Raw genomic sequence first — 20,538 nt, 5'->3', positions numbered from 1 at the left:
TCGATATCTCAACACTCCCCCTCGAGCTCAATCCCAATTCCTGCACACCAAGCAGGTCTCTGAACTTGCGCAGCTTCTCTGCGCCCAATGCCTTCGTGAATATGTCAGCTACCTGATCCTCTGTGCTGACATAAACTAGATCAATAAGACCTAGTAAAACCCTCTCTCGCACATAGTGATAATACACCTCAATGTGCTTTGTTCTAGCATGATAGACTGGGTTATTTGCCAAGTGTATACTACTCATGTTGTCACAATAAATGACAACTGGCCCATCTGTAGACTGATGCATATCATAAAGTAGCTTATGCAACCAAGCTACCTCACATGCAGCCATTGATGCACCCCTGTACTCAGCCTCTGTGCTCAATAAGGCAACTGTAGGCTGTTTCTTGTTGCTCCAAGTGACTGCAGCACTCCCAAAAGAGAACACATATCCACTGGTAGATCTTCTATCAGAAATACTACCAGCCCAATCAGCATCAGTGTATCCATGCAACTGTATCTGAACCCCAGTCTCATAAAATAGTCCATACTGCAATGTGGACTTCACATACCTGAGTATGCGTCTAGCCGCATCCAAATGTGGTTTCCTTGGAGCCTGCATAAACTGACTTACCAATCCAACAGCATAGCTCAAATCTGGCCTGGTAATAGTCATATAAATCAAACTTCCTACTATGCGTCTATACATAGTAGGGTCTTCTAGAAGCTCACCTCCATCTGTGCTCAGCTTCACATTTTGCTCCAAAGGAACTGAAATAGGCTTACAGCCTGTCATCCCATATTTGGACAGCATGTCCAATCCATACTGCCTCTGCAAGAGCTGTATCCCACTTGGTGATCTAATCACCTCAATGCCCAAGAAATAACACAGCTCTCCCAAATCCTTCATCTCAAACTTCTGCTTCAATAGCATTTTCACATGAAGGATATCTTCATCACTGTCACCTGTCATAATCAAATCATCAACATAAATGACAAGTAGCATAATACCTTTCTCTGTTTTTCTCACATAAAGTGAGAAATCTGCCTTGGAAATCTGAAAGCCAATAGTGACAAGATATTGTCCTATCTTGTCAGACCATGCTCTAGGTGCTTGCTTCAAGCCATACAAGGCTTTCTTCAACCTGCAAACAAACTCAGGATGAACAGCATGCACATAACCTGATGGCTGCTCCATATAGACCTCTTCTTGCAAATCACCATGCAAGAAGGCATTCTTTACATCCATATGATGTAAAGACCATCCCTTTGATGCAGCCATAGCAATGACTGCTCTTACGGTTGTCATCCTTGCAACGGGACTGAATGTTTCTTCATAGTCAATGCCATATGTTTGTGCATACCCCTTGACTACTAATCTTGCCTTGTATCTATTCACAGAACCATCTGCATTGTGCTTCACCTTATAAACCCACTTACAGCCAATTGCATTCTTACCTTTAGGCAAAGGTACTAACTCCCATGTAGCATTTGTTTCCAAGGCATCCATTTCTTCATCCATGGCTTTCTCCCATTTTTCTTTTCCCATGGCTTGCTCAAAAGAAGTGGGTTCTGGTTCCTGTATCACTTTGACCATATATGCATAGTGAATGGCTGTAAATCCATCATATTTCAGCCTATCCACAGGATACCTAGCTCTCATAGACCTGCGCAAAGTAGGTTCACTCCCAGGTGCTCTCAAAACATCCCTGGTCTTCCTTACTCCAGGTGTAACAATAGAAGGAATACCCAACTCATCATCAATGCTATGTTCTGAGCCACTGGATTCACCATCCACATAAGAGTGACCTGCATTCACATCAAACATGGGCTGATCAACCTTCTCTTTTCCTTTTCATGATACCTGCATACCACTATCTGCATTGCTTTGAGAAGATTCTCCTGATCTCAATCTGCCTGTCCACGGCGAAGAATGTGAACCACTGCTAGAGGACGCTCCAGGTCCACTAATATTTTGTGACTGCTGCTGTGAATTATGTGCAGCATTACCATTTTGTGCATCTACATCATCAATCACATTTACTGGTTTATACCAGCTACTCATCTCATCAAAAACAACATCTCTGCTCACTATAAACTTACGAGTAGAAGGGTTATAGCATCTATACCCTTTTTGCTGCAGAGAGTAACCAATAAAGATACACTTCTCAGCTTTTGGATCCAACTTGGATCTCAACTCATCTGGCACATGTACATAGGCAATGCAACCAAAAATTTTCAAATGAGAAATATCTGGTTTCCTACCAGTATACCTCTCCTCTGGAGTCATTCCATGTATTGCTGCAATGGGAGTCCTGTTCATTATGTAGACTGCTGTAACAACTGCTTCAACTCAATAAAAATCTGGCAAGTCTTTTTCATTGAGCATGGCACGAGATACCTCTCCAATATGCCTGTTTTTCCTTTCTGCAATTCCATTTTGTTGTGGGGTATAACTGCATGAATATTGCTGCTTTATGCCATGCTCCTGTAGGAACCTTGCAAACTCATTTGAGAGGTACTCTCCCCCTCCATCTGACCTTAGGCATTTTATCTACATGCCTGTTTCTTTTTCAACCATCGCTTTAAGAGTTTTGAAATGCCCACAAACTTCACTTTTCTTTTTCATAAAATACACCCAAACTTTTCTGCTATAGTCATCAATAAAACTGACAAAATAATGACAGCCTCCAAGAGATGCAGCTTTAGTTGTCCACACATCAGAGTGGATTAATTCCAATGGCTTCTTACTCTCTTGAACATGTCTAGGAAATGGTTTCCTTGCCTGTTTTCCAAACTGACAGGCTTCACATACCTTATGCATTTCTGCAACCTTAAATTTTGGCAAACCTGCAACAATATTTTGGGCGTGCATTGATTTAAGTCGCTGTACATTAACATGACCAATGCGTTTATACCAGATATCAATATCTGCAACTACATCGGTCCCATGTGCAAACATTGCTGCACTCAATTCAGACATGTCTGCATCCAATGTAAACATTCTGCCCTTCTTCTTTCCTTTTGCTATCAAGCGACCTTTATTTTTCATATCCTCAACAAAGCATCCATGAGGATTAAATCTGACCTGCAAGCCCTGCTCAACCATTTGACCAACAGAAACCAGATTCTTGGTGATATTCGGGACATGAAATACATCGGACAGGTATTTCTTTTTCCCATCCTGCATAGACAAGGGAATTTTTCCAATCTGCACAATAGGATGTGCAGTATCATTACCAGTCTCCACAAATCCTGGTTTTTCCATTTTTCTTGCATCCTCCATCCATTCTGCATGACCTGTCGACAATGTGGTTTGATGCACCTGAGTCAACGTACCATACATCATTGCTTTCTTCTACACTTGTCACAGAATTGTTCATGTGCTGCACCATGAACAAATGCTCATTTCTGTCATCACCCTGTCTGCTAGAAGATGCATAATTCCCTTGTTGCAGTTTTCCATTCATGATGTCATTCTGCTTTTTATAGCAGTCTTTAGCCATATGACCCATTTTACCACGGTAGTAGCATTCAACATTACTGTTTGCATTTTGACCTCTTTGCCATCCACCACGACCTCTTTGGCTCCCCCTGCCTCTAGAGTTACCACGTCCTCCTCCATAGGACTGGTTTTCTTGAGTTTGCTGCATATTCTGATTTCTGCCACGGCCTCCAAATCGGCCTCCTCTACCTCTGCCTCTACCTCTTCCAGCATTTGAGTAGAAGACAACTTCTTTTGAAGTTCCTCCTGAAGAAGATGCACCACCATTTCTCTGCTCCTCAAAAATTAGAAGAGCAATCAACTCCTCAAAATCAGGAAATCTTTCACGGATGGAAATGGATGTTCGGAACTGTGCATAATCCTTTCCTAGACCATTCAAGGTCACGGAAACTAAATCATCATCTTCCACTGGCGACCCAATGGAAGCAAGTGCATCTGCAATCTTCTTCACCTTCATGTGGTAGTCGTTGATGCTCATACTTTCTCTTTGCACATTATGCAACTCTTGCTTGAGCTGCATTTTCCTGGCTTGCGTATTTGTGCTATACATTTTTGACAAAGTATCCCATGCCTCCTTTGGCGTACTTGCATCCTGAATATGCACAATCATAGAGTCTGAAATACTGATAGACAACCAATACATAACTTTCCTGGCTCTCTCATGCCATGTTTTGAATGCCTGCATTTGTTGTTGATTGGGAACATCAGGAAGAACTGGTTCTTCTTCATTTCCTGCAACAAATTCCCAATATCCTTTTCCCATAAGGAAATTTGTCATTCTAAACTTCCATGCTTGGAAGTTGTTCTTGTCAAGCTTTTCAGTGACAATCTGTGAAAGAGAATCAGACGCCATTACAGAACACTGCAAAAAATTCTGTCACTGCAAAGAACACAGCTTCAGCCTCACAAGGGCAAATCTGCAAAACTGACGAAAGTGGTATTTGACCACACAGTCACTTCCTAGTGACGATTTTGCATCAATAGGCAACAAGGATGATTCTGTAACTCCCAATGTCTCTGCACACAGGCATACAATGCAATTTCTACAGTAACTTTTCACCGACCCGTAGAACAGTGGTCACACAGCATAAAACTGGGCCTTTTCCTGAGTGCGTGCAGAAAACTTCTGCCTCCAAAACAGGCCCCGAAATGGCCTCAAATCAAAAAAACAAGGTCGCCGAGGGCTAAAGCCCTCGCCCGCAGCATATACTGCCCTCTTGCTTCACCGCGAAGGGCGTCTCAACCTGAGACAATGCACTCCTGCACTTTCCGACTGTGCTACCTGCAGAGATCTGCTCCCAAAATAGAAAATGAAAGCAACACTGCTCCTCTTACCAGAACACCACGAGCTTGGCTTGCTTTCTTGAGCTCCTTACCACAAACAAGGCTCTGATACCATGTCAAGATTTTGGGAGAGAAGGAAGGAGTCTCGCTTGAAGCTTTCTTGCTTGCACAATGGGGGAAGACACACAAGGGTGGAGGCTGAAAACAGTTTTTCTCTTCTTAGTTGTGTAAGCCAAAAGAACTCTAGTACAAAGAAATAGAAGAACCCTATATATGGGTCTCAAACCAAACTCAACTAACTAAGGTGGCATACTAACTAAGCCACGAACTAGAGTAGATAAGGATAGCTATCATGTAGCTATTATTCAGGGGCGGTGTACCAACCGCATCTGCAACTGACAAGTCGGTGACATAAATACACAATGGTCACCCTAGCGTATCACGAGTGGAGCTCGATATCTCAACAAAAGGAGGATCAAGCCATCAAAGGGCTACAAAACTTGACATGTAACTACATCTTCTCTCCATACATCCGTTGCTTTCATGGCCACAAGTGGCTGCCCAAAAGAGGGCTAAATTGTGTATTTAAGGATAGTAGCCCCCATACTTACTAGATCTCTCTTATGAATCTTGAAGAAGGTTTATTCTTGACTTGTGTATTCTTCCATAAGCTGTGCCTGATCTCTCATACCAAGAGAGGCATCAAATTTACTCTCTTGAGTACTTCAAGAGTTGAATGAGGACTGCTATTGGATGTCCAAACCTGTAATCTGAAGGGCTGAAGCTCGTCTTCTTGCATTCTCGTCTAATCTTATCACATCAAGGGGGGATTATTCTTGCTCTTGGAAGATTAACAGAAAGCTACCATTGTAGAAGCTTGAAGAGAGGAGTATCAAGAAGCCTTCTTGACTTGATTATGTGAGGAAAGTGGACTGAAAAAGGTAGCCCAAACAAAGTATTGTGGGCAGCAGCACATATCCTTCTCTTCTTGAAGATTCTGTAACGTGTCCACTTGTTATCTTCAGGACACGTCTTAGCAGCCCATCGCAAAGTATATCTAAAAGGTTCTGCCTAGCACTCCCATGGAATGTTATGGGGTTTGCGATCTAGGATTCTCTGCATCTACCACGCAGCGGAAGTATTCCGGCCATTCCCACTTACGACCGACCTGAATTAGGGTTTTCCCTATTGGTCATTTCCTAACGGCAACTAGCCTCGAACCCGAGCAAACTATTTTACACAGAAACTCCAAGTTCGAAGTAGATTCACGCTGCACTTGGTTCAAGGAGAATGGGAAACGAGAGGGATGCGAAGCTCAACCTCTCTGCCATAAGGCATAGTCCCATTCCGTTCCCCTAAAACAACATAAATCAGGATCAGTTATAATTCTAGGTCAACGCTCTTGTTGTTCGTGTTCATTGACGATCTTCTGGTTGTCCATCGTGATTTGAGAAAAGTTCCCGGCCAACCGAGACCACCCATCCGTAGAACGGACCTATGGCCACATCCACCGCACTTTCCTCAGGTTGTTTTAGTTGTCTAATTACCTAACACATTTAGTTGGACATGTATCAATCAACTTCCTTAATTAGCCCGTTAGGCACTGGTTCTTTCACGTAATCATATCACTTGACATAGAAAAACAATGTCAAACAAGTTCCTTATTAATAGGTTATCATATATTATCTTTGAAATACAAAAAGTCGAACCCGTAGGCTTACCCACAATCCGCCCGAAGGCTATCCAGCAATCCACAGGGATTACCAATCCAAGTTTCCGCCCATAGACTAGTATGCGGGCCTTGAGATCCAATCCCGAGTCACATCCTCTTCTGCAGGGCCCAGAAGGCGAGGGATTTATGGCTAGAGCCCCCCTGGCACCCAAGCGTCCTCCTGCTCCAAGTAGCGCTCAACGAAGAGACCTCTCGTGGTGGGTTCGGTCCACTTTCCCGGCGCGGTTAACAACCCCCTTGGTTAGGGTCATGCAGGCAGTCGGAGGTAACTGAAGCTGCCTCTCCCTTCAGGCCTTCAACCTAAAGTATTAGATATCCATTTATCTTTTAATTCATTGACCAAACAAAGTCAAACAGTGCTCTTAAATCTGTAACAAGCACAAACATTTCCATTGGTCATTTTTGTTGGCAAACTGCTAAGGAATAAATCCTTCCTTTCGAATGCGTCCAACACTCGATCTAGGATGACTTGCGACTTGGCAAGATCCCCTATATCCTAGGTTAGGGCGTACCCTATTAACTTGACTTGGTCAAACCTTAAGTTCATAGATTATTCCAATTTATCGATTGGTCTTTTGCTTCCAAGCAATTATCTTTACTCAAGAAAGATACTACATTAGGATGATTATCCATCCTCTTGCAAGATAACTTGCATAAGGACCTGCCAACCTCATTGCGAGAATTGGCCATTCCCTTGTGATCCAATCACAAGATCATACGACTCCGCACTTGTTGCACAAGTGTCGTATCGAACTATGAGACTATTATACTCATCGAATGGAGTCACGAAACAATCTGTTCCTGATTACATTAGGCTGACATCGTCAGTCCTAGGGTTCCAAGTTCCATCTCGTAAGATTCTTAGGGACAAACCCTAGATCACTTCCCAAATATGTTTCACTATCCCTACATTCGGTGAATGTGGGCAAGTATTTAGGGTATAGGAGTTTCAGTTTTAGCAATACGTACGATTAGGTCACGTATTAATTCCTAGTGAATTTCTTGGAATTTAACTCATTCTAAACGAGTACTCCGCGATTTAGGTGTTTAGGTTTATGCCAATTTGTTTAACTCTTGAAGATAGTTATGTTATCATTTCATAAACACATGACTTGTTGTCTACGCATAAATTGATTTTTCAACCCTAACTTATCGATTTAATGTCAGTCATAGGTTAGGTTAATTCCAACTAATCTTCCTATAACTTGCAAACAAAATTCATACTAAATAAGCAACCTTTTACTTGATAATTTATGCAGTCGACAAACGATAATTGCCTAGAGTTATGCATCGTAAGGATCATTTCATGCCTTGCACTTTCCTAAGGATTCCTAGCACTTTCCTAAGGATTCCTAGCACTTCCCATGATGATTCATTGCGAAGAGGATATGGCTTAATAATGCGATATGCAGTTTATACTTCCATGTTTAAACGAAGTATACTATTTTAATTCCGTTTTATAACAATGGTCATTAATCTAATTTTAATTCATTGCAATGCATAAAGCTATTTGCTAGAAATGCATTTATGCTCCCTTTATTTTGCTTGTTTTATTGAAAATATTAATTACTAAATTCCTCCGTCGTGAGCTAATTTTTCTAAAGCATTTAAGACAAAAAATGCATCCTATTTCCAACAATTATCCTTGCACGATTGAATTATAACAATACCAAATAAAAATTAGGAAAGAAAACCTGGACTTGGGGTGAGATGTCCACGTGGATGCTAGGAGACGACCCTCTTGGGCTGCACCTTGGGCTTTCTTAGGAGGCATCGCGAGTGCAGTCTTTCCATCATGGATGCAGCTTTGCAACTCCTTTTTGAAATTCCACCGTGGCTCCCTTTTGCGATAACTTGCACCGTCCATCGGAAGCGGTTTAAAAAGCCTTTCTCCTTGAAGTAGGGATTTCGAAAAAAAAAAAGGGTTTTTTGATATCTTTCGCAAATAAGGCCCATTAAAGCCATGGGAAAGGCTTTGATGCCAGGAGGCATATTCCACGGTGGATTCCGTAAACTTTGATGACCGGGGCTCATACACAAAGTGGATTCTTTGTGCGAGAAGTTGATGGGGACGCCTGTCCTTTTCAGGCGTTTCATTAATTTAGTGTGTACATGGGTGATTCCATAGCTGGTGATTCCACAAAATGCATATTAAATTAGTAAACGTTTATGAGTTTTGAGTGCGCACTCGTAATAAATTAAGGTTAGGATTTATTTCTAACCAGTTGATTTATTTATGTAGTTGAAGACTGCTAGGTATTCACTTTTGTCGGTTTAATTGTATTATTTTACTAACGATTGTGAATGCTTCAGCTGATGTGTAGAGATAGCAGCAGCGGCGGAGGAAAGCATTGGAGGATAGCGAGTATTCGATTTATGGATTATATTTTGATAGGCGCCACGTCTATATTTTGTCATGCCTATTTATTGAGGCATCAATTATTTATTATTATTTTGTATGCGCATGGGCGCACCGTTATGTTATTTCTATTTGGACATTGTATTGGGCGTGCCAGACTCTTTGAGCACCGTCCATTAGCTTTATTCCTATTTTTGTGTAAAAGCAAACTCAAAAGCTAAAAGCTTGTTATATTTTTGTAAATTGGGCTATTATTGAGCATGAAGATGAAATATACATAAAATACATGCTTTGTGAAGCACTCACACAAGGCATGGGGGGAGATTGCACCCAATTGGTCTCTTGCTCTTGTCGTTCATGCTTTTTACCTTGTAACTTCTACAAAAAGTAGAGTTCATTGTTCTTAGGGACCTTCCGAAATTCACTACGCAAGCATACAGCGTCCGATCTGCGCACCAGTGGTATCAGAGCGGAGCTGAGATCAAGAGCTTCCAATCGCTACCCATCTCGTGCGAAGGCAAAGCTCCTGGAACGATCGGGCTCTACGGTCAATCTCGTCACGAACCGTCGATACAGACAGACTTCTGGCGATCAAGAACCCCTGTTTCTGTCATTGGATCCCGAAGGACTGGGATACAGAGGCGGAGGACCACTCCTACATCTCCTTCATTAAGTCGTGGACAACCAGAGATAAGCTTCATATTTTCCATAGCTAAAAAGCTTAAGCCTTAAAAGTTTAAAAGCTTAGTTAGTTGACTTAAGCTCTTTTTTTTTTAAATCGAATCGTGAAGGACGGCGGGCTGTACTGAGGGCCGAAAAATGCGCTGTGAACATCCTCTTGTCCTCAAAAATCGCCGTCGACTCAGAAGCCTTAAGTTTCTTACTTCCCTAAGTCATCTAAGGCACATCAATCCTGCAAGTCACAATTAATCCAGGTCACACCAAAACAATCAAGTTCAGCAAGTATTTTCAGGTCAAGTTCTGCAAGTTCCATAAATCGAATAAGTTCTGCAAGTCTGCAACTCTGCAAGTCACATAAGTTTGCAACTCTGCAAGTGAGACTAGTCAATTAGAGTCAGAATTGACTTGTGCTCAAAAACTCCTAGAAGGACTGTTCCTGCACAGAAACTTTGAACTGCAAAGTTGTTCATTGGAAGGTACTCTACCCATACGCAGGTTTGCTGAAGCATTTTCAGCATATGAAGAAGGATAAATCGCAGATTTTCCGAAGATTGAGAAAGCTATACCCAAAAACACATAACCCTTGTATTCCCGAACTTGAGCTACGCTCATCCCGCTAACTTGATTTTGAGTGAGAAAGGTCTTTTTAGTTTTGCAGGATGACGGAACCACATATGGATGATCTTATGGCTGAAGGCGACCTACCTGAGCCTACGATGAAGCAAAAGCTGGATTTAATCATGATGCAATTGGAAGAAGAACGAAGGGCTAGGCAAGCATTGCAAGTTCAACTGGCAAATTTACAAAGAGCGACTACCAACAAAGAAGAACCTCAAGCTGAAGATCTGATTCGACGTACCATCTACGCAACTCTTGAAGCTCAAACCATCTGCAAGGAATCAAAGATAAGTAAAAGAAGTTTCAAATTCCGTACTTTCAATGGCATACGAGAAGGAAAGACTGTTCTAGCATTCATTAGTCAGTTTGATGACTATTTCCATAAAGAAACCTATGCAGAAAAAGATAAAATCAAGTGTGTCACTAATCATTTAGTAGACAGAGCATCTCTTTGGTGGACTGTAGTACGCAAGAGCATAGAATGTCCTGATACTTGGGAGAATTTCAAGAAGAAGTTCATGGAGAATTTCCTTCCACCACAATTTCATGAGAAAGCTATTAAGCAATGGGATCTTCTTCAGCAACGGGATCGTGAGCCTATATCTCAGTATATAGAGCGTTTTTGGAATGCATTACTCCAACTACGCATGCTTGAAGACGTACCTGAAGCGACACATAAGCGCAAGTATATGTTTGGACTCCTTGGGCATTACTACGCTGAAGTTAACATGTTCAAGCCTGCTACTCTTGAAGACGCCATTTCACTAGCTCACGACACTGAAGACAAGCTACGAGGTAGAGACAAACGTCCACAGCAATTCCAAGCCAATGGTAACTATGGATCTAAACAATTCAATTCCAATTTTAGAAGATTTAATCCAGGTCGTTTCTCTTCATCATCCAATGTCAATCAAAACCCTAAGCCTATTCCACAGCCAAATCCTAATATACCTAGACTTCTCGCCATTGCAAACAATGTAACCAAAGCCAAGCCAATAGTATGCTATAAATGCCACCAACCTAGACATCTAGCAGCAAATTGTCATTCAAAGAAGCCACCAGTTCATATCAACTACCTTGGAGCAATGGACGAAGATGAACATGAAGATATGCCTGATTTCACTAAAGATGAGGACGACACTACTACTACTTCCGATACTTTACTAGGTATGCCTACTCCGCATTCTTTATTGACTATGAAATGTTTAGTGCATGGAAAGGAAAAAACTATTTTGCATGATGACAGTAGTACTCATGATTTTATTTCAGCAAAATTAGTAAAAGAATTGAAGTTACAGACTGTACCTACGCATTATCGCATCAAAGCTACATTTTTAGGCACTAGGTATAATGGTACACAGAAAGTGCAAGACTTAGAGATTCAAATTGGTCAATACACTGAAAGAAGAAATTTCTTAGTTGTTCCATTACAGTCGAGTGACATTATTTTATGTATGCCTTGGCGTCACCAGCATAACCCAGATATAGACTATTCCACACACTCAATGAATATTCATTTTCAAGGAAAATCTATTACATTATATGGTATGCATGCATCTAATGTTTTTCCACTGTTTTCGCATACTCAAGTTAAACGTGCATTACGCAAGAGTAGTAAATCTTATCTTATTTGGGTGAATGAATTGCAAGTAAAAGAAAGTCGTATGCATCCTAGGCATAAAGAATTTCTTGCACATTTTAAGGACTGTTTTGCAGAAGACCTACCACCTGGTTTACCTCCTTCACGTCTAGAAGACCATAAGATAGATTTGATCCCTAGCACACAACCACCTTGCAAAGCACCATATAGGCATAACCAGATAGAGCAAAAAGAAATCCAGAGTCAAGTTGAGGAATTACTAAATAGAGGATTGATTCGACCTAGCAGTTCTCCATTTGGTGCACCTGTTCTGTTAGTCAAGAAAAATAATAATACCTATCGTATGTGCATTGACTATTGAGCTTTAAATAAGATCACTATAAAGAATAGGTATCCTATTCCTAGAGTTGATGACCTTATGGACAAACTGCAAGGATTTGCTATATTTAGTAAAATAGACCTTAAGTCTGGTTATCATCAGGTGAGACTAGATAAGTCTGACATATTCAAGACTGCATTTAGAACACAGTTTGGTCATTACGAATTTTTAGTAATGCCATTTGGATTGACTAATGCACCTGCTACGTTTAGTAGAATGATGAACCGTATATTTTTGAAATATCAGTATTGTGTAATTGTCTTCTTTGATGATATTTTGGTGTTTAGTCAAAATGAGAAAGAACATTATGAGCATTTGTCATTGGTTTTTCAGTTATTGAAAGAAAATCGACTGTATGCAAATCCTGAAAAGAGTGAATTCTTTAAAACAGAAATTGAGTATTTAGGTCATATTGTATCATCTGATGGAATTAAAGTTGATCCTAACAAAATTGATGCAATATTGAATTGGCCTATACCTAAAAACGTGCATGACTTATGCTCATTCCTTGGTCTTGCTAGTTTCTATAGGAAGTTTGTACGTAATTTTTCATTACTTGCTTTACCATTAACGAAACTTCTGAAGAAAGAAATTGTTTATCATTGGACCGAAAATCAACAGAAATCCTTTGACTTACTGAAACATGCATTAACCCATGCCCCTGTTCTACAGTTGCCTGATTTTAATAGACCATTCTTTCTAGTAGTGACCGATGCTAGTGGATCAGGAATAGGAGCTGTACTTATGCAAGACAATCATCCTATAGCCTATTCTAGTTGTAAGCTGAAACCCTCTGAGCTGAAATATTCCACATATGACAAAGAACTATTAGCAGTTGTACAAGCATTAAGACAGTGGAAACACTACTTAATGGGTTCAGAATTTATGATTAAGACCGATCAGCAAAGTATTAGACATTTACTTAGCCAACCTCAAATCTCTGACCGTCATATCAAATGGGCCTCCTTTATTCAAAGTTTTCATCCTATCATTCAATACCAACCCAGAAAAGAAAATGTAGTGGCTGATGCATTGAGTAGAAGACTTACCATTCATAATATTTATGTTATATCTTTTGATTCTTTGATTGCTATGAAAGATACATATCATCAGGATATTGCTTTTCATGCTGATTGGAATAAATTAGTTCAAAATCATTTGATTCCTATTGATTCATTGTCATATAATGATGGATTTATGTTTTATGAAAAGAGATTATGTGTTACAATTCCATTCCGATCTTTTGTTTTGAATGAAATTCATTGTCCCCCATATCAAGGTCATAGAGGTATCATATCTACCTTACGTACATTAACTGAAGATTTTTATTGGCCGCATATGGATGCTGATGTATCTAACTTTTTTTCTGAACGTTTGATTTGTCAAAGAGTTAAGAGACATCATGATAAACAGTATGGATTACTTATGCCTTTGTCTATTCCATCTAAACCTTGGGAACAAATTTCTATGGATTTCATTACTGGTTTACCTAATACTAAATCTAACCATGATATGATTTGGACAGTTGTAGATAGATTTAGTAAACAAGCATATTTCATTCCATGTAAGAAAACTTTAACAACATCACAAGCAGCACAATTGTTTTTGAAAACTATTTTTACTAACCATGGATTACCAAAAGTTATTATTTCAGATCGTGATTCTAGATTTTGTAACAACTTTTGGATTACTCTGTTTGCTAACCTAGACACAAAGATTGATTTCTCATCTGCATTTCATCCAGAAACTAATGGATAAATAGAAGCCACTAACAGCACAATTCTAGATCTTTTACGTGCATATACTATCTCTAAACCTCAGACATGGGACACACACTTGCATTTATTACAGTTTTCATATAACAATACACCACACACATCTACAAAGAAAGCACCGTTTGAAGTGATTTATGGATATAGATTATCTACACCTGTTGCATCTTTGTCAAATAGAATTCAAAGTGCTGATGATATTGCTAGTATGCATAACACTATTTTTGATGAGGTTAAAGATATGATTGCTAAATCCCAGTAATCATATACCAAACAAGCCAACAAGAAAAGACAAGCAATGAATTTTAAAGTTGATGATTATGTTTGGCTGAGAATAGAAAAATGTAGACTGCAAAGTCTAGATAGACATCCAGTTGTCAAATTAGTCCCTAGATTCTATGGACCATTTAGGATCATTCATAAAATTAATGACAATGCATTCAAGTTAGAATTACCATCTCATTGGAAAATTCACAACACATTTCACATTAGTTTATTGAGACCATTTAGAGGCCAATTACCTGTACACCCTATTTATGAAAACCCACCTTTATTAGAGGAAGAGACTGAAATACTTGAACCAGAAGCTATTATAGACACTGACTTTATGACCACTAGAACTGGCCGAAGATATTCTAGATATCTAGTTAAATTTAAGAACCATCCTGTAGAGGAAGCACAATGGATGCACGCTAGAGACTTAAATGCTTTCTCCACTCTGTTAGCTCCACATTGAGCTAATAGCAATTGAGGTCAATTGCTATCCCACCCCAGGGGTATGATGCCAGGAGGCATATTCTACGGTGGATTCCGTAAACTTTGATGACCGGGGCTCATACAAAAAGTGGATTCTTTGTGCGAGAAGTTGATGGGGACGCCTGTCCTTTTCGGGCATTTCATTAATTTAGTGTGTACATGGGTGATTCCATAGCGGGTGATTCCGCAAAATGCATATTAAATTATTAAACATTTATGAGTTTTGAGTGCACACTCGTAATAAATTAAGATTAGGATTTATTTCTAACCAGTTGATTTATTTATGTAGCTGAAGATTACTAGGTATTCACTTTTGTCAGTTTAATTGTATTATTTTACTAACGATTGTGAATGCTTCAGCTGATGTGTAGAGATAGCAGCAGTGGCGGAGGAAAGCATTGGAGGATAGCGAGTATTTGATTTATGGATTATATTTTGATAGGCGCCACGCCTATATTTTGTCATGCTTATTTATTGAGGCATCGATTATTTATTATTATTTTGTATGCGCATGGGCGTACCGTTATGTTATTTCTATTTGGACATTGTATTGGGCATGCCAGACTCTTTGGGCACCATCCATTAGCTTTATTCCTATTTTTGTGTAAAAGCAAACTCAAAAGCTAAAAGCTTGTTATATTTTTGTAAATTGGGCTATTATTGAGCATGAAGATGAAATATACATAAAATGCATGCTTTGTGAAGCGCTCACACAAGGCATGGGGGGAGATTGCACCCAATTGGTCTCTTGCTCTTGTTGTTCATGCTTTTTACCTTGTAACTTCTGCAAAAAGTAGAGTTCATTGTTCTTGGGGACCTTGCGGCATTCACTACGCAAGCATACAACGTCCGATCTGTGCACCAGGCTTAATGGCCTTATAAAGACTCACACGAACGGGGAATAAAATGTGTAATAACCGTTACGAGGGCTTTTGTATGGGGAAAGAAAAGTGTCAAGAGACCCTTAACACCCCTATCTTCTTTTTGTAAGGGGGTAAACAAAAGGGTATATATTAAAAAAAAGACCCTAAGGGAGCCCTTAGGGTAAATTCGAGGGGGTCAGATGAAGGGCTTAAGGTAAAATCTTTTGGAGAAAAAAGGGGCTTATAGAACTTTAAGAGGGAAATTTCAAGGGGGGGAAAAAGAGCCTTAAAGACCACTTAAGGGCTGTCAAGGGGATTTTGGGAAAAATCCTTTCTTGGGGGAAAAAGGGGCTTTATAAAGCCCTAAGGGGGAAATTCCCAAAGGCCACAGGAAGGGGGGGGGCTTAGGAAGCCCCCCTTGGAAGCTTCTAAGGCTTCTAGAAGGCCTTACAAGGTCACATAGGGGGGGAGAATAACTCCCCAGCCGATCACGACGGCCGAGAGGTAGCGTATGGCTTCAAGCAGAGCCCTCCTCACCCTCTCATGGCAGCGGCAACGCGTTGAGGACGTCAATCTCCCTCTTTCTCACGACTCAGAGTCTCAGCTCCTTCCCTTATGGCATTAATGGCAGCAGCACGGCGTAATAACTCTCTCTACCTCACGATGCCCCCTATGCATAGCCTCTCCTAGTAGTGATTTAAATAGGGGGAGGGAGAGGTTCCTCCCTCCCCTACGCGGCAGTATGCATGGCTTCGGCTCCTTCATGAGCTCCAGCGTGCTGCTCATTCATCGTGACTTCCCTCCCTCTCCTCCAACACGAGTCAGTTAGGGGAGAAGGAGGGGATAATTAATTAAAGAAAAAAAAATTCCCCTTATCCGTTTGGCAATAATACAGATTCATGATCAATCATTGGTCTTACTTGACATTGATATACTTGTTGCAAGTTGAAACTACATGAGCATTGTGGAAGGGGAATCAAGAGAGCATCTTGATTGCTCTATGTACATACTTGGGCTGAAATAGGTAGCCAATAACAGGATAGACAAGGGCAGCAGGATTTCCTTCTTCTCTCCTACTTCTACATGCTTATTGCAAGCTACCAATTGCTTGTTACATGCTCTTGAGTATAGGGGTTGCTTTTGTACTTTATCAAAGAGTCTTCTTGGAAGGTTGATGCCATGCATATGGGCTGAAATAGGTAGCCCATACAGTGAATTTCATGGACAGTAGGTCCTTTTTCTTCTCTATTGCTTCATATGGTGAGATAGACACTTGTATTTGGCTGATCTATACATTATGTGTTAGGGAAAGCTTATGCTATCATTAAGGTGAATTTTGAAAGATATTTGGGCTGATTTGGGGCTGATATCTTCAACCATAATCAAAGAATTAGCTACAACATTGTTTTTTTTTATTATTTCTTGCTCTACAAAAGACTACTTGACAAAATATGCAAGTCTTATGTGTCCCTATGGCAGGGCAATGTTTGTAGATCATTCATAGATGCTTTAAGTTGGATTAAGAGGAGCTTTTTCTCTTTATTTCTTGGCTAAAGTAACCTATCCATATCTGTAACTCTATTTAAAGCTATCTTGAAGCAAGTCTCATTTGCTCTACTAGCTTGTATTTGACTCATAATCTTTTGACCCTATCAGTCTACATTAAATGTATTCATATAAAGTTGATTCATGCTTTGGCATCATGTATTTTTTATGGGAAGCAGAATTGTTTATGATACATGAAAATATATTGTACTTAAATACATATCTTGTGATTGCTCTTACAATCAATAAAACAAGATTAATTTGAGTTAGATCTTATGAGGTAATACTCTTGTGATCTTTGCTGAGAACATGTAGTTGGAAGCTCTATTAGCATCTTTGAGAACTTGAATTAAAACCTTCAACCCTTCTCTTACCTCTACCATCTCCGGAGTCTAAGCTCTTAAATCCGCATACATTCCTCTCTCAAACTCTTGTGGTTGACTGTGAAACTCCCCTTGAACCCTTAAACATTCATTGGAATCTACTTACTTTTGAAGATACATCTCCATCTTTCTTGTCCATTTTTCTTGTCAACCCCTTGTGGTGACCTTCAACCCTACGTGCTCCAACACCACTGCCACCATACGCAAAGAAGAAGGGTGCAAAAGAGAAGGGAGGGAAGCGGTGAAAGGGAGACATAAAGGAGAAAGGGAGGGAAGCTACGAAAGGGAGATGAAAAGGGTTTCATCTTCGAGTCTTTGAGGCAGGTACATTGCCTCTTCTTTCTTTTTTTTTGTGTTTTCTTCTTTCCTTTCTTTGTTTTTGTTTGTGGAGAGATGCATTGAGAGGAAGAGAAGGATAGAGTGAGGGAGAAGAAGGGAAAGGAAAGAAAGGAGGAAGAGAAAGAGAGAAACATGAAGAAAAAGAGGAGAAGGGAAATAAAGAGAGGGGAAGAGAGAAATAGAGAGATGAAGGGATGAAGAGAGAAGGATGAGCAAGAGAAACAATGAGGGAGAGAGGGGGAAGAGAAAAACAAAGAGACAGAGAGAGAGAGAGAGAGAGAGAGAGAGAAACAAACAAACAGACAGATAGACCGACAGAGATAGAGATAGAGAGAGGGGGTGGGGAGAAAAATAAAGAGGCAAGAGAAATAAAAATGGAGAGAGGAAGAGAGAAGGAAGGGAGAGAGAGGGAGGAGAGATAAAGATAGGGAGGGAGGGAGAGAAGGAGGAGATAAAAAAGAAAGGCAAGGTAAAAAAAGGGACAAGAGTGAAAAGAAGAGAGAGAGAGGGAGGGAGATACAAATAGAGAGAGAGGGGGGAGGAGAGAGACATTGCTTTTCATTTCTTTGTTTTTTAAGTTTCTTATTTTCTCTTTACTTTTGTTTCTATAGAGATGTGTTGAGAGAGAGAGAGAGAGAGAGAGAGAGAGAGAGAGAGAGAGAGAGAGAGAGAGAGAGAGAGAGAAGGGAGAGGAAGAGAGAAACAAGGAGAGAAATAAAAAGGGGGAGAGAGGCGGCTTTATGAAAAATAGAAAGATGGAGAGAGAAAGAGAAAGAGGGATGGGAAGAGAAATAGAGAGAGGAAGGGAGGGAGGGTAAGGGAGGAAACAATGAGGGGGAGAGAGAGGGAAGAGAGAGATATAAAGAGAGATAAAGGGAGGGAAACAAAGAAAAGGGAGAGAGAGAAAGAAAGAGGGGTGGGGAGAGAAATAGAGAGGGATAATAGATAAAAATAGAGAGGAAGAGAGAAAAGGAAGGGAGAGAAATAGAGATGTGGAGGAAGGGAGAAAATAATAGAAAGGGAGGGAGAGGGTGGGAGAGTGAGAGAGAGAAACAATGAGGAAGAGATAGGGGGAAGAGAGAAACACAGAGAGAAAGAGAGAAAAAGGGAGGGAGAGAAAAATAGAGAGATAGAGAAAAATAGAAAAACACTACAAGATATAGGCCTTATACTGACATTAAAAGCGACGAAAATATAAATAACAAAATTTTCCCCCATCTTCGCAAAAAGTGTCGTTATTGGCGATGCCATAGAACAGTCGGTATTAGCGTCGTTATCAGTGTTACAACTATATATATCATCTCTCAATTGACTTAGGTCTCACCTATATATACTAACTCTACATCAATATGAATCATTCTTTGGGAGCATGTCTTGTGTATCTCTCTCGTACTCTCTCTCTCTCTCAACATGGTATCAGAGCTATGGATGCATAGTAACAACAAGGAAGATAAGTTGTTTCATTGTTTATACTTGATTGAATTCTTTGCACGTGATGATTTGATACATGAACTTGTTCAAATTAGAAGTATTAGTTAATTTTGTCTTTAAAAACAAAACCAGATCTGACTGCATAGCTCTCATCATGCTCTCAAATCCTATCAAAACCGCTTGTCAATCGGAGTTTTGGATCAAAAGTTATGACAGTTCAGGATTCAAGACAACAATTCTGCTCGAATCTGCAATTCTTTATTTAAAACTGTAATTCTAATTACAGTTCATTAATCCCCAATTACAGTTTGCCTTCATTAATGACGTTGATTATGACAAGCAAACATCTTGCTATTTTTAGCGATGTTTTATTCTCGTTCACGTTCTTTGTTCGACCGAAATAGCACTTTTGTTATATGCGTCATCTCGTCTTGCACGTTACGTCTCTCTATTTTGGGCTTTCTTTTTAGTCACTCAATACTTTTCATCGTTCTTACGTGCATCTCCCTATTTTGATTGTCACACGTCTCAACTACGCTCGTCTTGTTCATGGTTTGATGATTCTATGATCTCATCTTATTTTATTTCTCTCGAGATATAGGCATGGCCAACGTTCGGTTCCCTTCTTCCAAGGACAAGGCTTTCCTGGGTGGACAGTAAAGATGATGCTAATTCTTGAAGGTGATGAATTATTTGATATTGTTTTGGGCGACCTGTCTTGCCCAATTCAACCTATTGATGTGATGAATAACAATTCTCTGATTACTGATGGCCCGTTATTTGAACAATGGAAAATTGATCATACTGATTGGATTCGTCGTGACAAAGCGGCTCATCGTTATATATTGTCTGCACTTCCTGACTCACTTATGTTGGATGTCTTTTATCTAGAATCCTCTCATGCTGTTTGGGAGTATCTTATCTCAACGTTTGAGAAGAAATCGATCACCGAAATTTTATATCTCCAAACTCGTTTGAAGAATCTTCAATATAAGGTTGTACTTCTATGTACTCTCATATCAAGGCTTTTAAAGACATTATCAATCAGCTTGGTGCTGCCGGCACTCCTGTTGCTAAAAATCAGATTGTTACTCAACTTTTTCATATCATCAAAGATTCTTTATATGACAATATCATCACTATTTTGTCTAACAAGGATGATATCCACTTTGACAAAGCATGTATATCTCTTATTGAATATTCTCAACATCATGAGCATCATTTGGAAAAATCTGATGTTGTTTTGGTCACTCGCGAACAAAGGGATTTTGATGCTGCTTTTGTTCCTCGCAAGCGTCCCACTTCA

The sequence above is a fragment of the Lygodium microphyllum genome, chromosome 14 (assembly GCF_053477565.2).
Source record: "Lygodium microphyllum isolate KBCC chromosome 14, Lygodium_microphyllum_v1.1.10, whole genome shotgun sequence".
In the NCBI taxonomy this organism is placed as follows: Eukaryota; Viridiplantae; Streptophyta; class Polypodiopsida; order Schizaeales; family Lygodiaceae; genus Lygodium; species Lygodium microphyllum.
The sequence above is the reverse complement of the archived record's forward strand: the minus strand, read 5'-3'. Positions refer to the sequence as shown.